Source organism: Hemiscyllium ocellatum, chromosome 11, assembly GCF_020745735.1.
Source record: "Hemiscyllium ocellatum isolate sHemOce1 chromosome 11, sHemOce1.pat.X.cur, whole genome shotgun sequence".
Classification (NCBI taxonomy): domain Eukaryota; kingdom Metazoa; phylum Chordata; class Chondrichthyes; order Orectolobiformes; family Hemiscylliidae; genus Hemiscyllium; species Hemiscyllium ocellatum.
In genome coordinates this window covers 16,897,943-16,920,781 of record NC_083411.1, presented here as the reverse complement: position 1 = coordinate 16,920,781, position 22,839 = coordinate 16,897,943, and the positions used below count along the sequence as shown (strand labels likewise).

Genomic DNA, 22,839 nt, shown 5'->3' with positions numbered 1-22,839 from the left:
AACGATTCCAGAACATTCTCTCCTGTATTCTTTTGTCTTCAAGAATAACCTATTGGCTAAAGAGCCTTTTTTTTACAGAAAGCCAATTTCTGGATTTTTTTACCAATCATTGAATAAGTTTTGTTTTGATAATATACCCGACCTTATGTTTATTAAGAAACATAGTAAATAGATCTTTCTAATTTTAAATTAGGGAAGAGGAACTGGACTTATAACATTAATTTTGTTTCTCTCTCCACAGATGCTATCAGATCTGCTGAGTTTCTTCAGAACATTCTGTTTTTGTTGCTATTTTAAAACCTTGATATATATAAGGCATCTAATCGGTCATCTTAGTAATTGAAAAATGCATTATTAAAACAGAAGATGCAGGAGGAAGAGTCACCAGACCTGAAACATTAACTCTGATTTCTCTCCACAGATCCTGCGAGACCTGCTGAGTTTTTCCAGCAACTTATGTTTTTGTTGCAAATGCTAGAGCAGGTCTGGGAGCATCTTTGGAGCAAGGCACAGAGTTAACGTTTTGAACCTGATATGACTCGTCTTTTCAACTAAAGAACTGTATTCTGAAGAACAGTCATATCAAATTTGAAACGTTAACTTTGTTTTTCTCTCCTCAGGTGTTGCTGGACCTATTGAGTTCCTCCAGCATTTTCTGTTTTGAGTTTCAGATTTCCATCATTCAGTATTTTGCTTTTATTTTATGTTGTGACCCATGGAGCAGTGCGACTACAGCAATGGTCAAAGTTGAAAATCACACAGCACAAGGTTACTGTCCAACAGGTTTATTTGGAAATACTAGCTTTCAGAGCACTGCTCCTTGTAATCCTGCAAACTCAGTTGTTACATTATTTTACAGCCTCTGGTCAGAATCACTTGATTCCACTGGCCATCCTAATATTAGACTTCTCTGCAAATGTATTAAATTTACTTTGGGTTTCAGAAACAAAACTATTGCTGTAAATTAAAAATAGTAGTTAATTTCAACACTGACCCTGGGGCACTCCACTCACTACTTCTCACTACTCTATAATTCCATGGACCATGTAATAATCTTGACTAAGACAGCCCCCTCGCTGGATCCATTATCTTTTCTCCAAATCAAGATAGGTTTGCAAACATAACCCCAGCTGATTACACCACATTATTCATGCTTATGTCATAACAATTGAGAGTTTCAGAACTCAATATTGTGAACTCATTGTAAAGTACACTAGACCTTTAGTGCATGGTGCTAGTATGCTGTATATATTCTCAAATTGTTTTCAATGTAGCATCCTTTTTAAAATTAATTATTGAGATATTAGGGAATGATATATATAGGAATTCATTGGTAAGATCAGAAATTGTTTTTGGCCATCTCTAGTTATCCTTGAGAAAGTAGTGATGAACCTTCTTTTTGTATCACTGCAGTGCCTGTGACATAGCTGTGTGAAGCTGTCAGGGAATAAATCCCAGGATTTGGATCCAGTGATGGAGAATGAATGATGACATATTTCCAAGTTGAAATGGTGAGTTACTTGGAGAGGAATTTGGAGGTGATCATGTACCCACACTTTTGCTCCGTGTTGCTTCAGGGGATTGAGAGTGTGGATTTATTTCTCTAACAGTAAAGAATGTAATAAATAGATTTATGAAGATATTATTTTATGTGTTGTCATCACACTGGTTATTGCTTATATCTACAATGTTCCATTTTGCGTATTCATTGTTAGAGGTAACTGTCAGTGTAGCCTGATTTTGCAAAATAGTGTTGTTCGTGTTATCCATTTCTTTGCAGTAGAAATTGAATTCAGTAGCACAACAGTGTTAGTCACACCCACACTCATAAGTTTTGCCTTTTTGGCAGAAACATAAAACATAGAAGATAGGAGCAGGAGGAGGCCATTCAGCCCTTCAAGCTTTTTCCGCCATTCGTCACGATCATGGCTGATCATCCATCTCAATAGCCTAATCCTGCTTTCTCCCCATAACCTTTGGTCCCAATCACCCCAGGGCTGTCTCTAGCTGCTTTTTGAATACATTCAATGTTTTGGTATCAACTACTTCCTGTGGTAATGAATTCCACAGGCTTACCTCTCTTTGGGTGAAGAAATGTCTCCTCATCTCCATCCTAAACAGTCCACCCCGAATCCTCAGGCTATAACCCCAGTTCTGGACACACCCACCATTGGGAATATCATTCCTGCACCTACCCTGTCGAGTCCTGTTAGAATTTTATAAGTCTCTATTGGATCCCGTCTCATTTGTTTGAACTCCAGTAAAAACATCCTAACCTAGTCAATATCTCATCATACGTCAATCCCGTTATTTCCGGAATCAGCCTGGGAAACCTTCGCTGCACACCCTCGAGAGCAAGACCATCCTTCCTCAGAGAAGGAGACCAAAACTGCACACAGAATTCTAGGTGTGGCCTCACCAAGGCCCTGAATAACTGCAACAACACATCACTGCTCAAGTACTCAAATGGCCAGAGAATGAAGAGGGCAGCCTGGTAGACACATAAGTGTCTTGGTTTTAAAATAGTTTCATTACAATGTATCAAGTAACTTTTAAACCTGTGACACATAAGTCATCATTTCCAGAGTTTGACAGTTTTTATTTTGCTAACCACAAATGAACAAAATCTAATTGTGGGTCAACTCTGACAACAGCAATTTAAAAAGAAAAATTAGTATTTCTGTTTAATAAAAAAAAGGTCTATACTGTAATTTTCCACTTGAAAAAAAGGATAACATATATTATATGCGTTTATATAATTAAAGTACATTCACATTGCCAAATTTGAATGATTTTATACCCTTGTGATTAGCTTTGAAATTCATTTAGAGCTTGAAGCTAAATTAACTCAAATCAGTTTCCACTTGCTTCAAATGTAACCTTGTAATACAGGGATAAAGCAATTGGGAATTTAGTTAATTTCAGTTAATTTAATTGACTTGATCTGACTTAACAAATACATTCTTTATAATGGGACTTTTAAAAGCTTCAATAATTGTAGTATCATTTATACACACCCAAGCACCATCATATCAATTGCAATGAAACATTTGATTGCTCCGAATGTAAAAAGCTATTATACAATAAGATGAGCATAACATATGATCATAACCCTTTCACTTTTGATCTCATATTAAAGAGGTCAACTCATCTCTGTGATTGTGCTCTTGCTCCTGCATCAAAAAACTGTACATTTGGGGCAGCCCCATGGGGTGGCACAGTGGCTCAGGGGTTAACACTGCTGCCTCACAGCACCGGGGTCCCAGATTCAATCCCAGCCTCGCGTGACTGTTTGTGTGGAGTTTGCATATTCTCCCCACTGTGTGGGTTTCCTCCGGGTGTTTCGGTTTCCTCCCACAATCCAAAGATGTGCAGGTCAGGTGAATTGGCCATGCTAAATTGCCCATAGTGTCAGGTGTATTAGTCAGAGGGAAATGGGACTGGGTGGGTTTCTCTTTGTACTCTTACTTTCACAATCAGGACTCCTGCCCACCTTCCGAGGACCCCTTCGCCCACCTCCAACACACTGCATCCACCTGGACACCCCGCGCTGGCCTATTCCCTGCCCTCGACCTCTTCATTTCCAACTGCCGCCGGGACATTAACCGCCTCAACCTGTCTACCCCCCTCCCCCACTCTAACCTCTCACCCTCACAACGTGCAGCCTCCCAATCCCTCTGCTCCAATCCCAACCTCACCATTAAGCCAGCAGATAAAGGGGCCGCAGTGGTAGTCTGGCGCACTGACCTCTACACCGCTAAAGCTAAACGCCAACTCGAAGACACCTCTTCCTACTGCCTCCTCGACCATGACCCCACCCCACATCACCAAACCATCATCTCCCAGACCATACAGAACCTCATCACCTCAGGAGATCTTCCACCCACAGTTTCCAACCTCATTGTCCCGGAACCCCGCACTGCCCAACATCCACAAGCCTGACCACCCTGGTCGACCCATTGTCTCAGCATGCTCCTGCCCCACTAAACTCATTTCTACCTACCTCGACACTGTCCTATCCCCCCTAGTCCAGGAACTCCCCACATACGTTCGAGACACCACCCATGCTCTCCAACTCCTCCAAGACTTCCGTTTCCCCGGCCCCCAATGCCTCATCTTCACCATGGATATCCAATCCCTCTACACCTCCATCCGTCATGACCAGTGTTCTTTCCTGTCCAGACATCCCCAACAGTATCCTTCCACCGACACTCTCATTCGTTTGGCCGAACTGGTCCTCACCCTTAACAATTTCTCCTTTGAATCCTCCCACTTCTTCCAGACCAAAGGGGTAGCCATGGGCACACGTATGGCTCCCAGCTATGCCTGTTTTTTTGTTGGCTACGTAGAACAGTCGATCTTCCGTAATTACACCGGCACCACTCCCCACCTCTTCCTCCGCTACATTGATGACTGAATTGGCGCCACCTTGTGCTCTCGCGAGGAGGTTGAGCAATTCATCAACTTCACCAACACATTCCACCCTGACCTTAAATTTACCTGGACCATCTCTGACGCCTCCCTCCCCTTCCTGGACCTCTCCATCTCCATTAATGACGACCGACTTGACACTGACATTTTTTACAGATCTACCGACTCCCACAGCACCTGGATTATACCTCTTCCCACCCTACCTCTTGCAAAAATGCCATCCCGTATTCCCAATTCCTCCGCCTCCGCCGTATCTGCTCCCAGGAGGACCAGTTCCACCACAGAACACACCAGATGTCCTCCTTCTTTAGAGATCGCAATTTCTTTCCCACGTGGTTAAAGATGCCCTCCAACGCATCTCGTCCACATCCCGCACCTCCGCCCTCAGACCTCACCCCTCCAACCGTAACAAGGACAGAACGCCCCTGGTGCTCACCTTCCACCCTACCAACTTTCACATAAACCAAATCATCCGCCGACATTTCCGCCACCTCCAAAAAGACCCCACCACCAGGGATATATTTCCCTCCCCACCCCTTTCCGCCTTCCGCAAAGACCGTTCCCTCCGTGACTACCTGGTCAGGTCCACGCCCCCCTACGACCCACCCTCCCATCCTGGCACTTTCCCCTGCCACTGTAGGAACTGTAAAACCTGTGCCCACACCTCCTCTCTCACCTCCATCCACAGCCTTAAAGGAGCCTTCCACATCCAAAGTTTTACCTGCACATCCATTAATATCATTTATTGTATCCGTTGCTCCCGATGCGGTCTCCTCTACATTGGGGAGACTGGGCGCCTCCTAGCAGAACATCTCCGAGACACCCGCACCAATCAACCACACCGCCCCGTGGCCCAACATTTCAACTCCCCCTCCCACTCTGCCGAGGACATGGAGGTCCTGGGCCTCCTTCACCGCCGCTCCCTCACCACCAGACGCCTGGAGGAAGAACGCCTCATCTTCCGCCTCGGAACACTTCAACCCCAGGGCATCAATGTAGACTTCAACAGCTTCCTCATTTCCCCTTCCCCCACCTCATCCTAGTTTCAAACTTCCAGCTCAGCACTGTCCTCATGACTTGTCCGGACTTGTCCGACCTGTCTAGCTCCTTTTCCACCTATCCACTCCACCCTCTCCCCCCTGACCTATCACCTTCATCTCTCCCCCACTCGCCCATTGTACTCTATGCTACTCTCTCCCCACCCCCACCCTACTCTAGCTTATCTCTCCACGCTTCCAGCTCACTGCCTTCATTCCTGATGAAGGGCTTTTTGCCCGATACGTCGATTTCGCTGCTCGTTGGATGCTGCCTGAACTGCTGTGCTCTTCCAGCACCACTGATCTGGAATCTGGTTTCCAGCATCTGCAGTCATTGTTTTTAGTCTTTGTAGGGTCAGTGCGAACTTGTTGGGCCGAAGGGCCTGTTTCCACACAATACGGAATCTAATCTAATCATTTAAGCCCAAACTCAGGACTTGTGTCGATATTTGTGAATTCCATAGAAAGATAAGAAATAAGATCTGAAGTCTATGTGGTCCCTTCAGCCTGCTTGGCCATTTAGTAGAACATCTGATCTCAGACCTTAGTTTCACTTTCTCCAGCCAATCTCTATATCCAATGATTCCCATAAGATTTTAATTTGATTTGATTTATTCTTGTCATGTCTACTTAAGTAAGGTGAAAAGTTTTGTTTTGTGTGCAGCACAGTAAAAATAATTTAAACGTTTTCAATCTCAGCCTTCAATAGACTAAATGTCTGAGGATCTGCATATCCTTGGGGTTGACAACTTAAAAGATTCACAACTTACTGAGCAAAGAAATTTTTCATCATCAGAGTCCAAAATAGCTGAGCTTTTATATCTCACTCGCCCCAACCCTAGACTCTCTATCAGGGGAATTGGCTTCTTAGCACCAATCCCTTACAGAATCTGAAAGGACAATGGAGAACTACAAACCTGCGTATACAGAAAACCGACAAACACTGACCAAATACTTAACTACACCAGCAACCATCCCAACACACACAAACAAAGCTGTATCAGAACACTATTCCAACGAGCCACCACACACTGCAGCCCAGACGGACTTCGGAAAACCACCTCTACAACGTATTCAAGAAGAACGGATACTCAAAAAATACAGTCCGCAGATTCCTCAAGAACAAACCACGACAAGCAGATCAAACACAGCCAGAAACCCTAACCACCTTACCATACATCAAAGAAGTTTCAGAAATTACAGCCAGACTACTAAGACCCCTCAGAATCCTAGTAGCACACAAATCTACCAATACTCTCAAACAAAAACTAACAAACTTAAAAGACCCAGTACAATCCATGGACAAAACCAATGTCATCTACAAAATTCCATGCAAGGATTGCCACAAACACTACGTAGGACAAACAGGAAGGAAGTTAGCCACCAGAATACACGAACATCAGCTAGCCACAGAAAGACATGACCCTCTTTCCCTCATACCCTACACACGGACGAATAAAACCACCATTTCGACTGGGACAACACATCTATCCTGGGACAGGCTGAGCAAAGACATGCCAGAGAATTCCTAGAGGCCTGGCACTCCAACCACAATGCCATAAACAAATATATAGATCTAGATGCCATCTATCAACCCCTCAGAAAACTAACAGGAAATGACATCACCACAAACCCCAGGAACCCCATCCAGGACAAACATAAATAGAAAGCAGGAGACAACAGCTTCGCTTCACTTGGAGGGCGCCACTGATGATGTTACCTAGTCAGGTAATGAAACATCTGGATATCAAACCTACACCCTAAACCTCAACCTGAGCTACAAACCTTCACAAACCTTGCAAGAATCTGATGTCTTAATGAGATCACGTCCTGTTCATCCAAACTCCGGAGTCCAAAAGGTCCATTTTACACAATCTTTCCACGTAGGGAAACTCTCTTATCCCTCTTTCATCAATTCTGTGATCACACTAGCAGTGAGGACTTGCATTCAACAAAAGTGTGGGACGGAGTCAAGACTAGACCATTTCCCTCATTGTGGCATTGTCCAACATAACTCCCTGTTGGGAAAGTGGAATCGCTTCTGTAATCCCATATTTATTTCATACAAACAACAGAAGCAATATAGATTCAGGAAATGGATGCTCTCTGTTTTGTGCTGCAGGGGTTAAATCAGTTTAGATTAATTAAGTGTTAAATTCTAATAGTAAGCGCAAATAGGACCCGCAGGTATACAGATGTAGGATAGGAGTGTAGCAAGTGCGTCAGGAAGATAGAACTGGCCTTGGGGAAAGGTTTGGAGGTAAGAGGATACTGGGGATGAGGTAAATCCAAAGGGAGGCTCTCCAGTGGATCCTCGGGAATCTTTTAAGCAGAGACCACTGCAGGATGCCACCAGCTCTCATGGAAGGATTACTACTAGGTCAACCACTTGGCTTGGGCCTCCACAACATGAGTTCAGTGTCAACCATGCCACTGGCAAAATTGCACTGGGGGTAGGGACACATAAGCGGGAAGGGAACTTGATGGATTTTACATGTCCTAAGCCCAGACTTAACACCTGCCAATTAGAGATTGTAAAACTAACTCTATGATTCTAAATGTTCCTCTATTTGAATGGGATATAAAAGATGTGTGAGATGCAGTTAGTAACTAGAGATTTCAAAGCTTTGGAAAAAGAAGAGTTTCCCATGATGACACCAGCGAAGAAGGAGTCAGTTAAATGGACGCACTGAAGAACCTGAGATGACTTTTTTTTCAGCAAAGAAAATCAAGGAGACACATAATACAAATGTTCAAAACTCTGATACAGCAAGAAGGAAGAGACGTTACCTTCTGGCAAGTGGGCCAATAAATAAAGCTCTTGGACTAAACAACTGACAAAATAACTCGCAATTAGGAAACATGTCCTCATACAGAATATTGTTAAAATCTGCTTGAAAATGTGGCAGAGTGAGATTTAACAGTAACTTTTGAAAACCAGTTGGATATGTCCTTGATGAAGACTAATTTACTCAATTATGGAAAAACATCTGAGGGTTGAGGCTAAGTCAGACAGCTCTTCCAAAGAGCCAAGATAGGCACAATGGGTAGAATAGATCTTTCTGTGTTTCTAAGGGTGAAGTCACAGACAGAGACTAGAACAAAGCTACACATCTGGAGGGAAGTGAAAACCTTTTAAAAAAATAACAGACACATTAAGATGAAATCTATGCCCATGGTGGGCATTGCTTTAGTTAGTTGACTTACTTTAATACCACAATGTTTTCTGTAGAAATGAAAATAAGCTGGTAAAGTTTGATGAACATTGAAAAGCACTTTCCACTCCATCAGTTTATGCTTCTCACAGAATCAGTAATGTGGCTTCACAATAGCTTCTGATTGATGGAATCTTTTCATATGGCTTCGTGGGCAGCCAACACTGACTGAATGGCTGATCAATGTCACTGATGTATTCCTCGCTAAAAGTTCTAGCTGCAATCCTGTACTAAAATCCCGCTTTAAAACAGAGAAGAATTGGAAAGTTTACATGAGTGTGCAAAGAACTTGGAGTACATTTTTATCCAGACAAAGAAAAGTTTGCTTTGTAATTATTTTAATACTTTTAACTATGACTTTACCTCTGGAAAAATATTAGCTTAGCTTTAGCATTATTGTCACACGTGCTCAAAGGAACATAGTGAAATGTTTACAAGTCACCAGTTACTTATAAAGTAACTATGCCATAACTTACAAAGGTAACTATGTACAGATTCTTAAGTACAAATTCGTAGGAAAAAATGAGAAACAATACAGACATTAGAGGTCCAGCATTACAGAAGTTCACAGCATCTAAGGTACAAGAGAACAAAAATATAGGAACAAATTAGAAAAATTAAAAGGTCAGAATAACAGTTCTTCAACAGCCCAGACCACACAAGCACCTAGACTCCAGACCACACCGGCACCTAGCCCCAGACCACACCGGCAACTAGCCTCCAGACCACACCGGCACCTAGCCCCCAGACCATACCGGCACCTAACCCCCAGACCATACCGGCACCTAGCCTCCAGACCACACCGGCACCTAGCCCCAGACCACACCGGCACCTAGCCTCCAGACCACACCGGCACCTAGCCCCCAGACCACACCGGCACCTAGCCTCCAGACCACACCGGCACCTAGCCCCCAGACCATACCGGCACCTAGTCTCCAGACCACACCGGCACCTAGCCTACAGACCTCACCGGCACCTAGCCTCCAGACCGCACCAGAACCTAGCCTCCCGACTGCACCGGCATCAGGCCTCCAGACCGCACTGGCACCTAACCTCCAGACCTCACCGACACCTAGCCTGCAGGCTGCACCAGAACCTAGCCTCCAGACTGCACCAGAACCTAGCCTCATGACCACACAGGCACCTAGCCTCCAGACTATATTTGCACCAACCCTCCAGACTGTACCGGTACCTAGCCTCTAGAGCAGTTCGGCACCCTGCCTCCAGACTGCACCAGCACCTAGCTTCCAGATTGCTCTGGCACCTAGCGTCCAGATTGCAACAGCACCTAGCCTCCATACCGTACCAACAACTGGCCTCCAGAATACATCAGCAACTAACTCCAGACTGCACCAGAAACGAGCCTCCAGACTGCACCGGGACCTAGTTTCACCGCACTGGCACCTAGCCTCCAGACTACACCAGCAATGAGCCTCCAGACTACACTGGCACCTAGTCTCACTGCATGGCATTTAGCCTCCAGTCCACACCGGCAACGTTCCTCCAGACCACACTGGCACTTAGCCTCCAGACTACACCTGCATCTAGCCTCCAGACTGCACTGGCACCTAGTCTCCAGACCACTTGGCACCTGGTGTCCAGACTGCAACACTACCTAGCCACCATAACGCGCCAACAACTAGCCTCCAGAATGCACCAGCAACTATCTCCAGACAGCACCGTCACCTAACCTTCAGACGGCACTGGCACCTAGACTGCAGACTGCACCAGCACCAGCACCAGTCCAGATTGCAACAGCACCTAGCCACCATAACACGCCAGCAACTGGCCTCCAGAATGCACCAGCAACTAGCCTCCAGACCACACCGGCATCTAGCCTCCAGACCATACCGCCACCTAGCCTCCAGATAGCACTGGCACCTAGCCTCCAGACAGCACCGGCACCTAGTCTCCAGACCACACCAGATGGCACCGGCAAACTAGGCTCCAGATCATACTGGTACCTAGCCTCCAGAAAGCACTGGCATCTTGCCTCCAGACCTCACCGGCACCTAGTCTCCAGACCACACGAGCACCTAGCCTCAAGACCGCGTCGGCAACTAGCCTCCAGATCACATCAGCACCTAGCCTGCAGACCGCATCAACAACGAGCCTCCAAAACACACCAGCATCTAGCCTCCAAAACACACAGGCAAAATACCTTCAGACCACACCAGCAAAGTGCCTTCAGACTGCATCGCCAATGAGCCTGCAGACTGCACCTGCAACAAGCCTCCATACTGCACCAATAATTGGCCTCCAGAATGCATCGGCAACTAATTCCAGACTGCACCGTGAATGAGCCTCCAGACTGCACTGGCACCTAGTCTCACCGCACTGGCACTTAGCCGCCAGACTACACCGCCAATGAGGTTCCATACTAAACTGGCACTTAGTCTCACTGCACCGGCATTTAGCCTCCAGACCACATCAGCCCACTAGCCTCCAAACCACGCCGGCATCTAACCTCCAGACCACACCTGCATCTAGCCTCCAGAACGCACTGGCACCTAGTGTCCAGACCACTTGGCACCTGGCGTACATACTGCAACAGCACCAAGCCACCATAACGTGCCAATAACTGGCCTCCAGAATGCACTGGCAACTATCTCCAGACAGCACCGTAATCTAGCTTCCAGACGGCACTGGCACCTAGACTGCAGGCGGCACCAGCACCTAACCTTCAGACCATACTGGCACCTAGCATCCAGATTGCAACAGCACCTAGCCACCATACCACGCCAGAAACTGGCCTCCGGAATGCACCAGCAACTAGTCTCCAGACTGCACCGGCACCCTAATCCAGACCATACTGGCCCCTAGCATCCAGACCATGCTAGCAACGATCTTCCACACTACACCAGCACCTAGCATCCAGACCGCACCTAGCCTCCAGACCGCACCAGCACCTAAACCCCAGACCGCACAGCCACCTAGCCTCCAGACCGCACCAGCACCTAAACCCCAGACCGCACAGCCACCTAGTCTCCAGACCACACCAGATGGCACCGGCAGACTAGCCTCCAGATCATACTGGGACCTAGCCTCCAGAAAACACTGGCATCTTGCCTCCAGATTTCACAGGCACCTAGTCTCCAGACCACACGGACACCTAGCCTCAAGACCGCATCGGCACTTACCTTCCAGACCACACCAGCACCTAGCCTCCAGACTGCATCAGAAAAATGCCTCCAAAGCACACTGGCAACATACCTCCAGACCGCACCGGCACCTAGCCTCCAGAACACACCAGCACCTAGCCTCCAGACTGCATCGGCCACAAGCCTCCAGACCACACCGGCAACATACCTCCAGACCGCACCGGCACCTGGCCTCCAGACCGCACCGGCACCTAGCCTCCATACCACACCAACGCATAGCCTTCAGACCACACCAACACATAGCCTTCAGACCACAGCAACACATAGCCTCCAGAACACACCAACACATAGCCTCCAGATCGCACCGTCACCTGGCCTCCAGACCGCATCAGCACCTAGCATCCAAACCACACCAGCACCCAGCGTCAAGACCACACTGGCATCTACCCTCCAAATCACACCAGCACCTGGCCACCAGACTGCACCAGCACCTGGCCACAAGACCACACCAACACATAGCCTCCAGATCTCACCGACACCTAGCCTGTACAACACACCAGCACCCAGCCTCCAGATCGCATAGCACCTAGCCTCCGGATTTCACCGACACCTAGCTTCCGGACCACACCGGCACCTAGCCTCTGGACCGCACCGGCACCTAGCCTCTGGATCGCACCAGCACCTAGCCTCCAGACCGCACCGGCACCCTGCCTCCGTAACGCACCGGCACCTAGCCTCCAGACCGCACCTGCACCTGGCCTCCATACCACACCAACACATAGCCTCCAGCACCGGCACCCAGCCTCTGTAACGCACCGGCACCGAGCCTCCATTCCACACCAACACATAGCCTCTAGACTGCAACAGCACCTGCCTGAAGACCTCACTAACACCTAGCCTGTACAACACACCAGCACCTAGCCTCCAGATCTCACCAACACCTAATCTCTGGACCGCACCGGCACCTAGCCTCCAGACCGTACTGGCACCTCGCCTCCGGACCGCCCGGCACCTAGCCTCCATACCACACCAATGCATAGCCTCCAGACCACACCAAGAAACAGCCTCCAAACCACACCAACACATAGTCGCCAGACTACACCAACACATAGTCTCCAGACCACAACAACACATAGTCACCAGACCACACCAACACATAGTCTCCAGACCTCACCGACACTTAACCTCTGGACTGCACCACTACCTAGCCTCCAGACCGCACGGCACCGAGCCTCCAGACCTCACCGACACTTAACCTCTGGACCGCACCGGCACCTAGCCTCCAGACCGCACCGGCACCTGGCCTCCAGACCGCACCGGCACCTAGCCTCCAGACTGCATCAGCACCTAGCCTCCAGACCTCACCGACACTTAACCTCTGGACCGCACTGTCACCTGGCCTCCAGACCGCACCGGCACCTGGCCTCCATACCACACCAACACATAGCCTCCAGACCACACCAACACATAGTCTCCAGACCACACCAACACATAGCCTCCATATCATCCCAGCACCTAGCCTCCAGATCGCACCGGCACCTGGCCTCCAGACCACAGCAGCACCAAGCATCCAAACCACACCAGCACCCAGCATCAAGACCGCACTGGCATCTACCCTCCAAATCACACCAGCACCTAGCCTCCAGACCACACCAGCACCTGGCCACCAGACTACACCAGCACCTGGCCACAAGACCACTCCAACACATAACCTCCAGATCTCACCGATACCTAGCCTGTACAACACACCAGCACCTAGCCTCCAGACCGCATCAGCACCTAGCCTCCAGACCGCATCAGCACCTAGCCTCCGGATTTCACCGACACCTAGCCTCCGACCGCACCAGCACCTGACCTCCAGATCGCACCGGCAGCTGGCCTCCAGACCACACCAGCACCTAGCCTCCAGACCGCACTGACACCTAGCCTCCAGACCGCACTGACACCTAGCCTCCGGACTGCACCGGACCTAACCTCCAGACCGCACCGGCACCTAGTCTCCATACCACACCAATGCATAGTCTCCAGACCACACCAACATATAGCCTCCAGACCACAACAATACATAGCCTCCAGACCGCACCGGCACCTAGTCTCGACACCACAACAACACATAGTCTCCAGACCACACCAAACCATAGCCTTCATAACATACCAGCACCTAGCCTCCAGATCGCACCGTCACCTGGCCTCCAGATCGCACCGGCACGTAGCATCCAAACCACACCAGCACCCAGCGTCCAAACCGCACTGGCATCTACCCTCCAAACCACACCAGCACCTGGACACAAGGCCACACCAACACATAGCCTCCAGATCTCACCGACACCTAGCCTGTACAACACATCAGCACCTAGCCTTCAGGCCTCACCAGCACCTAGCCTCCAGACCGCACCGGCACCTGGCCTCCAGACCGCACCGGCACCTAGCCTCCATACCACACCAACGCATAGCCTTCAGACCACACCAACACATAGCCTTCAGAACACACCAACACATAGCCTTCAGAACACACCAACACATAGCCTTCAGAACACACCAACACATAGCCTCCAGATCGCACTGTCACCTGGCCTCCAGACCGCATCAGCACCTAGCATCCAAACCACACCAGCACCCAGCGTCAAGACCACACTGGCATCTACCCTCCAAATCACACCAGCACCTGGCCACCAGACTGCACCAGCACCTGGCCACAAGACCACACCAACACATAGCCTCCAGATCTCACCGACACCTAGCCTGTACAACACACCAGCACCCAGCCTCCAGATCGCATAGCACCTAGCCTCCGGATTTCACCGACACCTAGCTTCCGGACCACACCGGCACCTAGCCTCCGGACCGCACCGGCACCTAGCCTCCAGATTTCACCATCACCTAGCCTCCGGACCACACCGGCACCTGGCCTCCAGACCGCACTGGCACCTGGCTACCAGACTGCACCAGCACCTAGCCTCCATACCACACCAGCACATATTCTCCAGACCACACCAACATATAGCCTCCAGACCACACCAGCACCTAGCCTCCAGATCGCAGTGGCACCTGGCCTCCAGACCGCACCGGCACCTAAACTCCAGACCGCACAGCCACCTAGTCTGCAGACCATACCAGATGGCACCGGCAAACCAGCCTCCAGATCATACTGGGACCTAGCCTCCAGAAAACACTGGCATCTTGCCTCCAGATTTCACTGGCCCCCAGTCTCCAGACCACATGGACACCTAGCCTCAAGACCGCACCGGCACCTGGCCTCCAGACCGCACCGGCACCTAGCCTGTACAACACACCAGCACATAGCCTCCAGACAACATCACCACTTAGCCTCCAGACCCCACCGACACCTAGCCTGTACAACACACCAGCACATAGCCTCCAGACCGCATCAGCACCTAGCCTCCAGATTTCACCATCACCTAGCCTCCGGACCACACCGGCACCTGGCCTCCAGACCGCACTGGCACCTGGCTACCAGACTGCACCAGCACCTAGCCTCCATACCACACCAGCACATATTCTCCAGACCACACCAACATATAGCCTCCAGACCACACCAGCACCTAGCCTCCAGATCGCAGTGGCACCTGGCCTCCAGACCGCACCGGCACCTAAACTCCAGACCGCACAGCCACCTAGTCTGCAGACCATACCAGATGGCACCGGCAAACCAGCCTCCAGATCATACTGGGACCTAGCCTCCAGAAAACACTGGCATCTTGCCTCCAGATTTCACTGGCCCCCAGTCTCCAGACCACATGGACACCTAGCCTCAAGACCGCATCGGCACTTAGCCTCCAGACCGCACCAGCACCTAGCCTCCAGACTGCACCAGAACTTAGTCTCCAGACCGCACAAGCACCAAACCTCCAGACTGCACTGGCACCTAGCCTCTAGACCGCATCAGCACCTAGCTTCCAGACCATGCCAGTACCTAGCCCCCAGACTGCACCAACACCTAGCCTCCAGACTGCATCGGCATCTAGTCTCCGGACTGCACCAGCATCTAGCCTCCAGACTGCACCAGCACCTAGCCTCCATACCACACCAATGCATAGTCTCCAGACCAAATCAACACATAGCCTCCAGACCGCACCGGCACCTAGCATCCAAACCATACCAGCACCCAGTGTCCAGACCGCATTGGCATTAATCCTCCAAACCACACCAGCACCTGGCTACCAGACTACACCAGCACCTGGCCACAAGACCACACCAACACATAACCTCCAGATCTCACTGATACCGAGCCTGTACAACACACCAGCACCTAGCCTCCAGGCCGCACCAGCACCTAGCCTCCAGACCGCATCGGCACCGAGCCTCCGGATTTCACAGACACCTATCCACCGGACCGCACCGGCACCTAGCCTCCAGACCGCACCGGCACCTAGCCTCCAGACCGCACCGGCACATGGCCTCCAGACCGCACCGGCACATGGCCTCCAGACCGCACCGGCACATGGCCTCCAGACCGCACCGGCACATGGCCTCCAGATGGCACCAGCACCTAGCCTCCAGTCCACACCGGCACCTGGTTTCCAAACCACACCAACACATAGCCTCCAGACCGTGACAGTACCTAGCCTCCAGACCGCACCAGCACCTAGCCTCCATGATCGCATCAGCACCTCGCCTCCAGATCTCACCGACACCTAATCTTCGGACCACACCGGCACCTAGCCTCTGGACTGCACCGGCACCTAGCCTCCGGACCACACCGGCACCTAGCCTCTGGACTGCACCGGCACCTAGCCTCCGGACCACACCGGCACCTAGCCTCCAGACCGCATCAGCACCAAACCTCCAGATTTCACCAATACCTAGCCTCCGGACCGCACCAGCACCTAGCCTCCAGACCGCACCAGCACCTAGCCTCCAGACCGCTCCAGCCCCCAGCCTCCAGACCACACCGGCACCTAGTCTCCAGACAGCAGTGGAACATAGCCTCCCGACTGCAACGGCACCTAGCCTCCAGACTACACCAACATATAGCCTCCATACCATACCAGCACCTAGCCTCCAGATCGCACCGGCACCTGGCCTCCAGACCCACCAGTACCTAGCATCCAAGCCATACTAGCACCCAGCGTCCGGACCGCACTGGCATCTACCCTCCAAACCACACCAGCACCTAGCCTCCAGACCACACCGGCACCTAGCCTCCAGACCACACCGGCAACTGGCCACCACACTACACCAGCACCTGGCCACAAGACCACACCAATACATAATCTCCAGATCTCACCGATACCTAGCCTGTACAACACACCAGCACCTAGCCTCCAGACCATGCCAGTACCTAGCCTCCAGACCGCACCAGCACCTAGCCTCCAGACCGCACCAGCACCTAGCCCCCAGACCGCATCAGCACCTAGTCTCCAGACCTCACCGACACCTAACCTCCGGACCACACCGGAACCTAGCCTCCGGACTGCACCGGCACCTAGCCTCCAGACTGCACCAGAATTTAGACTCCAGACCGCACGAGCACCAAACCTCCAGACTGCACTGGTACCCAGCCTCTAGACCGCATCAGCACCTAGCCTCCAGACCACGCCAGTACCTAGCCCCCAGACTGCACCGGCACCTAGCCTCCATAACACACCAACACATAGTCTCCAGACCACATCAACATATAGCTTCCAGACCACAACACATAGCCTCCATACCAACCAGCACCTGGCCTCCAGATCGCACCGGCACCTAGCATCCAAACCAGATCAGCACCTATCCTCCAGACCACACCAGCACCTGGCCACCTGACTACACCAGCACCTGGCCACAAGACCACACCGATACCTAGCCTGTGCAACACACCAGCACCTAGCCTCCAGGCCGCACCAGCACCTATCCTCCAGACTACATCAGCACCTAGCCTCCGGATTTCACCGACACCTAGCCTCCAGACCGCACTGGCACCTAGCCTCCAGACCGCACTGGCACCTAGCCTCCGGACTGCACCGGCACCTAGCCTCCAGACCGCACTGGCGCCTAGCCTCCAGACCGCACCGACACCCAGCCTCCGGATTTCACCGGCACCTAGCCTCCGGACTGCACTGGCACCTAGCCTCCAGACCGCACTGGCACCTAGCCTCCGGACTGCACCGGCACCTAGCCTCCAGACTGCAACGGCACCTAGCCTCCAGACCTCACCAACACCTAGCCTGTACAACACACCAGCACCTAGCCTCCAGACTGTGACAGTACCTAGCCTCCAGATCACATCAGCACCTAGCCTCCAGATTTCATCAGCACCCAGCCTCCAGATCTCACTGACACCTAACATCCGGACCACACCGGCACCTAGCCTCCGACCGCACCGGCACCTGGCCTTCATACCACACCAACACATAGCCTCCAGACCTCACCGACACCCTGCCTGTACAACACACCAGCACATAGCCTCCAGACTGCATCAGCACCTAACCTCCAGATCTCACTGACACCTAGCCTCCGGACCGCACTGGCACCTAGCCTCTAGTCTGCACCGGCACCTAGCCTCCAGACCACACCAGCACCTACCCTCCCAACCACACCAGCACCTAGCCTCCAGACACACTAGCACATGGCCTCCAGACGACATCAACACCGAGCCTCAGGACCGTCCAGACACCTAGACTCAAGACTGTAGTAGCAACTAGCCTCCAGCCACATTCGCACCCAGCCACCAGCCGACGGCAGGTTTCACTTTGAGGATCCTAAGGCTGTCCGGAGTCTGCACTGGCTTCACCTTGAGACTCCCAAGGCAGCGCTAAGGCCAGGAGTTCATGCCGAGGCTGGGTGTCCTTGCTGAGGCTGCGTGTCCGTGCTGGGGCTAGGAGTCCGTGCTGAGGCCAGGAGTCTGTGCTGAGGCTGGAAGGAATCTGTGCTGAAGCCAGGAGTCCGTGCTGAGGCCGGGAGTCCGTGCTGAGGCTGGGAGGAGTCCGTGCTGAAGCCAGGAGTCCGTGCTGAGGCTGGGAGTCTGTGCTGAGGCTGGAAGGAATCTGTGCTGAAGCCAGGAGTCCGTGCTGAGGCTGGGAGTCTGTGCTGAGGCTGGGAGGAATCTGTGCTGAGGCCAGGGGTCCGTGCTGAGGCCGGGGGTCCGTGCTGAGGCCGGGGGTCCGTGCTGAGGCCGGGGGTCCGTGCTGAGGCCGGGGGTCCGTGCTGAGGCCGGGAGTCCGTACTGAGGCTGGGAGGAATCCGTGCTGAGGCCGGGAGTCTGTGCTGAGGCTGGGAGGAATCTGTACTGAGGCCGAGAGTCTGTGCTGAGGCCGGGTGTCCGTGCTGAGGCCAGGAGTCCGTGCTGAGGCCGAGTGTCCGTGCTGAGGCCGGGTGTCCGTGCTGAGGCCGGGTGTCCGTGCTGAGGCCGGGTGTCCGTGCTGAGGCCGGGAGTCTGTGCTGAGGCCGGGAGTCCGTGCTGAGGCCGGGTGTGCGTGCTGAGGCCGGGAGTCCGTGCTGAGGCCGGGAGTCCGTGCTGAGGCCGGGTGTCCGTGCTGAGGCCGGGTGTCCGTGCTGAGGCCGGGTGACCGTGCTGAGGCTGGGAGTCCGTGCTGAGGCTGGGAGTCCGTGCTGAGGCCGGGTGTCCGTGCTGAGGCCCGGAGTCCGTGCTGAGGCCGGGTGTGCGTGCTGAGGCTGGGTGTCCGTGCTGAGGCCGGGTGTCCGTGCTGAGGCCGGGAGTCCGTGCTGAGGCTGGGTGTCCGTGCTGAGGCCGGGTGTCTGTGCTGAGGTTGGGAGTCTGTGCTGAGGCCAGGAGTCCGTGCTGAGGCTGGGTGTCTGTGCTGAGGCTGGGTGTCTGTGCTGAGGCCGGGAGTCCGTGCTGAGGTTGTATGTAGTGCAGTAGTATGTCTTTATCTCAGGACTTGTTGGCCACAGAAGGTGCCTTTGTTCATAATCTTTCCAATACACTTGACAGTGATAAAAGCGAGAGAATTTCCCAGTCAGCCATCCTACAGAAAGCAGAGGCAAACTAATACAACATGTCCATACGTATAGACCAATCCAATGTAAGTCCATGGCCCTGCAAGGCTTGGAGAAACAACAACAGATAATAGCTAACATATTTTCTGCTTTCAAAATGCACAACCTCTGTGATAAAGTGTTTGCACTTGGTACAGTTTCTTGGTGTCAGTTTTGCTTAATCATTTTTCATTTCTCTTTCATTCCAGGACACTTTCCATTTGCTCAAGCCAAATTGGTTGCACTTCTTTGTTCCATGTTAAAATCCATGGATATAGTTCTGGCTATACAGTCCCAAAATCAAGAATGAAGATTTTTGGCTCAAAAACCATGAATCCATTACAAAGTATGGTTCATGTTTTTGTCAGGTGGACTTAAAAGATCCCATGGCATTAATTGAAGAGCAAAAGAAAATTGTTTCAGTATCTTAGTCAACTTTCCTTGCTTAGCCAATATCACTCAACAAAAATTGATCAGTTGCATTTTGTGCTCAGTGATGTACTGCATGTGCCTGTATAACAGCTATCACACTCCAAGAGCAATTCATTGGTCATAAAGCATTTTTAGTGTCTTCTTGATGCATTGAAAGTGCTATGTAAGTGCATTATTAAAATTGGACCAAAATCTTTCCTCATAACACACTCCTCTGTGCTTAACTAATGCTTCTGCAGATATTGAATCTTGCATCAAGATCACTTGTTCATAATTTAATACACTTACAATTCACACCAAGATTACTGTATTGCATAAATAGACAATGGATGGAAACATGGTTGTTGGGGAAATCTTCTGTACTGTTGGAGTCATGGATTCCTGAAATAGGAACTGAAATAACTGAGCCAGAGGGTTGCATCTGTTGTTTTGTTGCCTAAGTCCGAGTTTTTTTGAAGGAATTTTCATCTCAACACCTAGCACTTTATTTGCACTCTCTTATCAAATTAGACACTCTGCCCCTATAGTGTCTCCTATGTCTGATTTCCACTTCACCTTGCCACGCACTGTCACTGGAATAACTCTCCAGCAATGGGTATCCGCTAAAAGACCACCATCCCTTGCTCCTGCATCATCTTAGAAAGGTCGCAGTGCACGTGGACAAATGTTGGCAATCCAGTATTTCCCTTCACCAGTAATATAATGGTAAAGCAGCCACAAAGCCCATAGCACTCAAGCTGACATTCCTCATACGTACAACCCTATTCTCTCAACTTAGTCTCTGTTTAATCACAACATCACACACTCTATCTGTCCCTGGCTACTTCCCGATCTTCCAAGTCACCACTACCCTGTTTCCAATGCCTGCATTTTGTCATTGCCCAGTAGTGGAACAAAACACACAGGCAAACATTCAGACAAATCAAAAGACAAATATGAGCTTTTGTTTACACAAAGGACAAGCTAATAAAATTTCTCCATCACAATGCAAACCAGATCTGGGTATCATGACCAAAAACTAATACAGCCAGTGACTGTATATATTTTTAATCAATCCTTTAGAGATGCTGGAACACAGATTTAGACCATGTGGGACTTGAACCCAGTGCTTTAGCTCAGAGGGAGGGACACTACCATTGTGCCACAAGACTCCTAAAAAGCTTATGCACTCTGGGCTGAAATATACTGGCTTCAGTAGTCAATGATTGTATGTTGCAGAGGAGGTGGTGACCTTAACGGTATTATCACTAGACTATTAATTCAGAAACTCAGCTAATGCTGTTGGGATTGGGGATCAAATTCCATCGTGGCAGATTGTGGAATTTGAACACAATGAAGAATTTGGAATTAAAGATCAAATGATGACTGTAAAGGTCTCATGTCCTTCAGAGAAGGAAACCTGCCATCATTGTCTGGCCTACATATGACTCCAGACCTACAGCAATGTGGTTGATTCTTAACTGCCCCCTGGGCAATTAGGGATGAGCAATAAATGCTGCCTATATCATGTGAGTGAAGATCAAAAAAGTTCTCTTCTATTGATATCACAGAAACACAGAATTGTTACAGCGTAGAAGGAGGGCATTCAGTCCATTATCACCTACACTGGCTGTTCCCACTGGCAATTTAGCATGGTCAATCCATTTAATCTGTACATTTTTAGACTGTGAGAGGAAACCGAAGCACCCAGCAGAAACCCACATAGACACTGGGAGAATGTGCAAACTCCACACAGAAAGTCACCCAAATCAAACCGGGGTCCCTGGTGCTGTGAGGCAGTAGTGCTAACCACTGAGCCACCATGCCACACTTGTGCTACACTTGTTGCAGCTAACCTATGTTCTGGAAATTGTTAGAATCCTCCATCCCAATATCCTTGTCCTTGGAAGATCAGTTCCTTTCCTACAGCCTTCTTGCAGAGCGCTTCAGAGAACATCCCCAGGACCAATTAACCCCACTGCCCCGTGGCCAAACATTTCAACTCCCCCTCCCACTCTGCCGAGGACATGCAGGTCCTGGGCCTCCTCCATCGCCAATCCCTCACCACCCGATGCCTGGAGGAAGAAAGCCTCATTTTCTGCCTTGGGACCCTTCAACTCCACGGCATCAATGTGGACTTCACCAGTTACCTCATTTCCCCTCCCCCACCTTACCTCAGTTCCAACCTTCAAGCTCAGCACCGTCTTCATGACCTGTCCCACCTGTCAATCTTCCTCCCCACCTATCCGCTCCACCCTCCTCTCCAACCTATCACCTTTACCCCCACCTCCATCCACCTACTGCACTCTCAGCTACATTCTCCCCAGCCCCACCCCCTCCCATTTATCTCTCCACCACCGAGGCTCCCAGCCTCATTCCTGATGAAGGGCTTTTGCACAGAACATCAATTTTCCTGCTCCTCGGATGCTGCCTGACCTACTGTGCTTTTCCAGCACCACTCTAATCTTGACTCTAATCTCCAGCATCTGCAGTACTCACTTCCGCCCTTCCTACAGCTCCACAGTATTCAGAATATGATCTTGTTGCCTGCTTCAGATGTGCACAGCACATCAGCACAGGATGATGCAACTCACTCTGTCCAGACTATACTCTCAGATTATCCAAGTAGCAGAATGGCAGCCTCAAAAGGCCCAACACTCTCCGCGATCACATCCCTGGCAACATTAACTGTGTCAGGGGCTCCAC

The 22,839-nt window shown here is 50.8% G+C and overlaps 1 long non-coding RNA gene across 1 annotated transcript in view; it reads left to right on the top strand.

Annotated features, from left to right (window-relative positions):
- The window catches only part of LOC132820109 (uncharacterized), a 78,125-nt gene extending 58,106 nt beyond the window's left edge, over nucleotides 1-20,019 (top strand). Inside the window, exons 3-4 of the long non-coding RNA XR_009645172.1 lie at nucleotides 1,414-1,511; nucleotides 19,932-20,019. This is a non-coding gene — a long non-coding RNA (uncharacterized LOC132820109). The remainder of the gene's footprint in view (nucleotides 1-1,413; nucleotides 1,512-19,931) is intronic.
- Nucleotides 20,020-22,839: the final 2,820 nt, after the last annotated feature.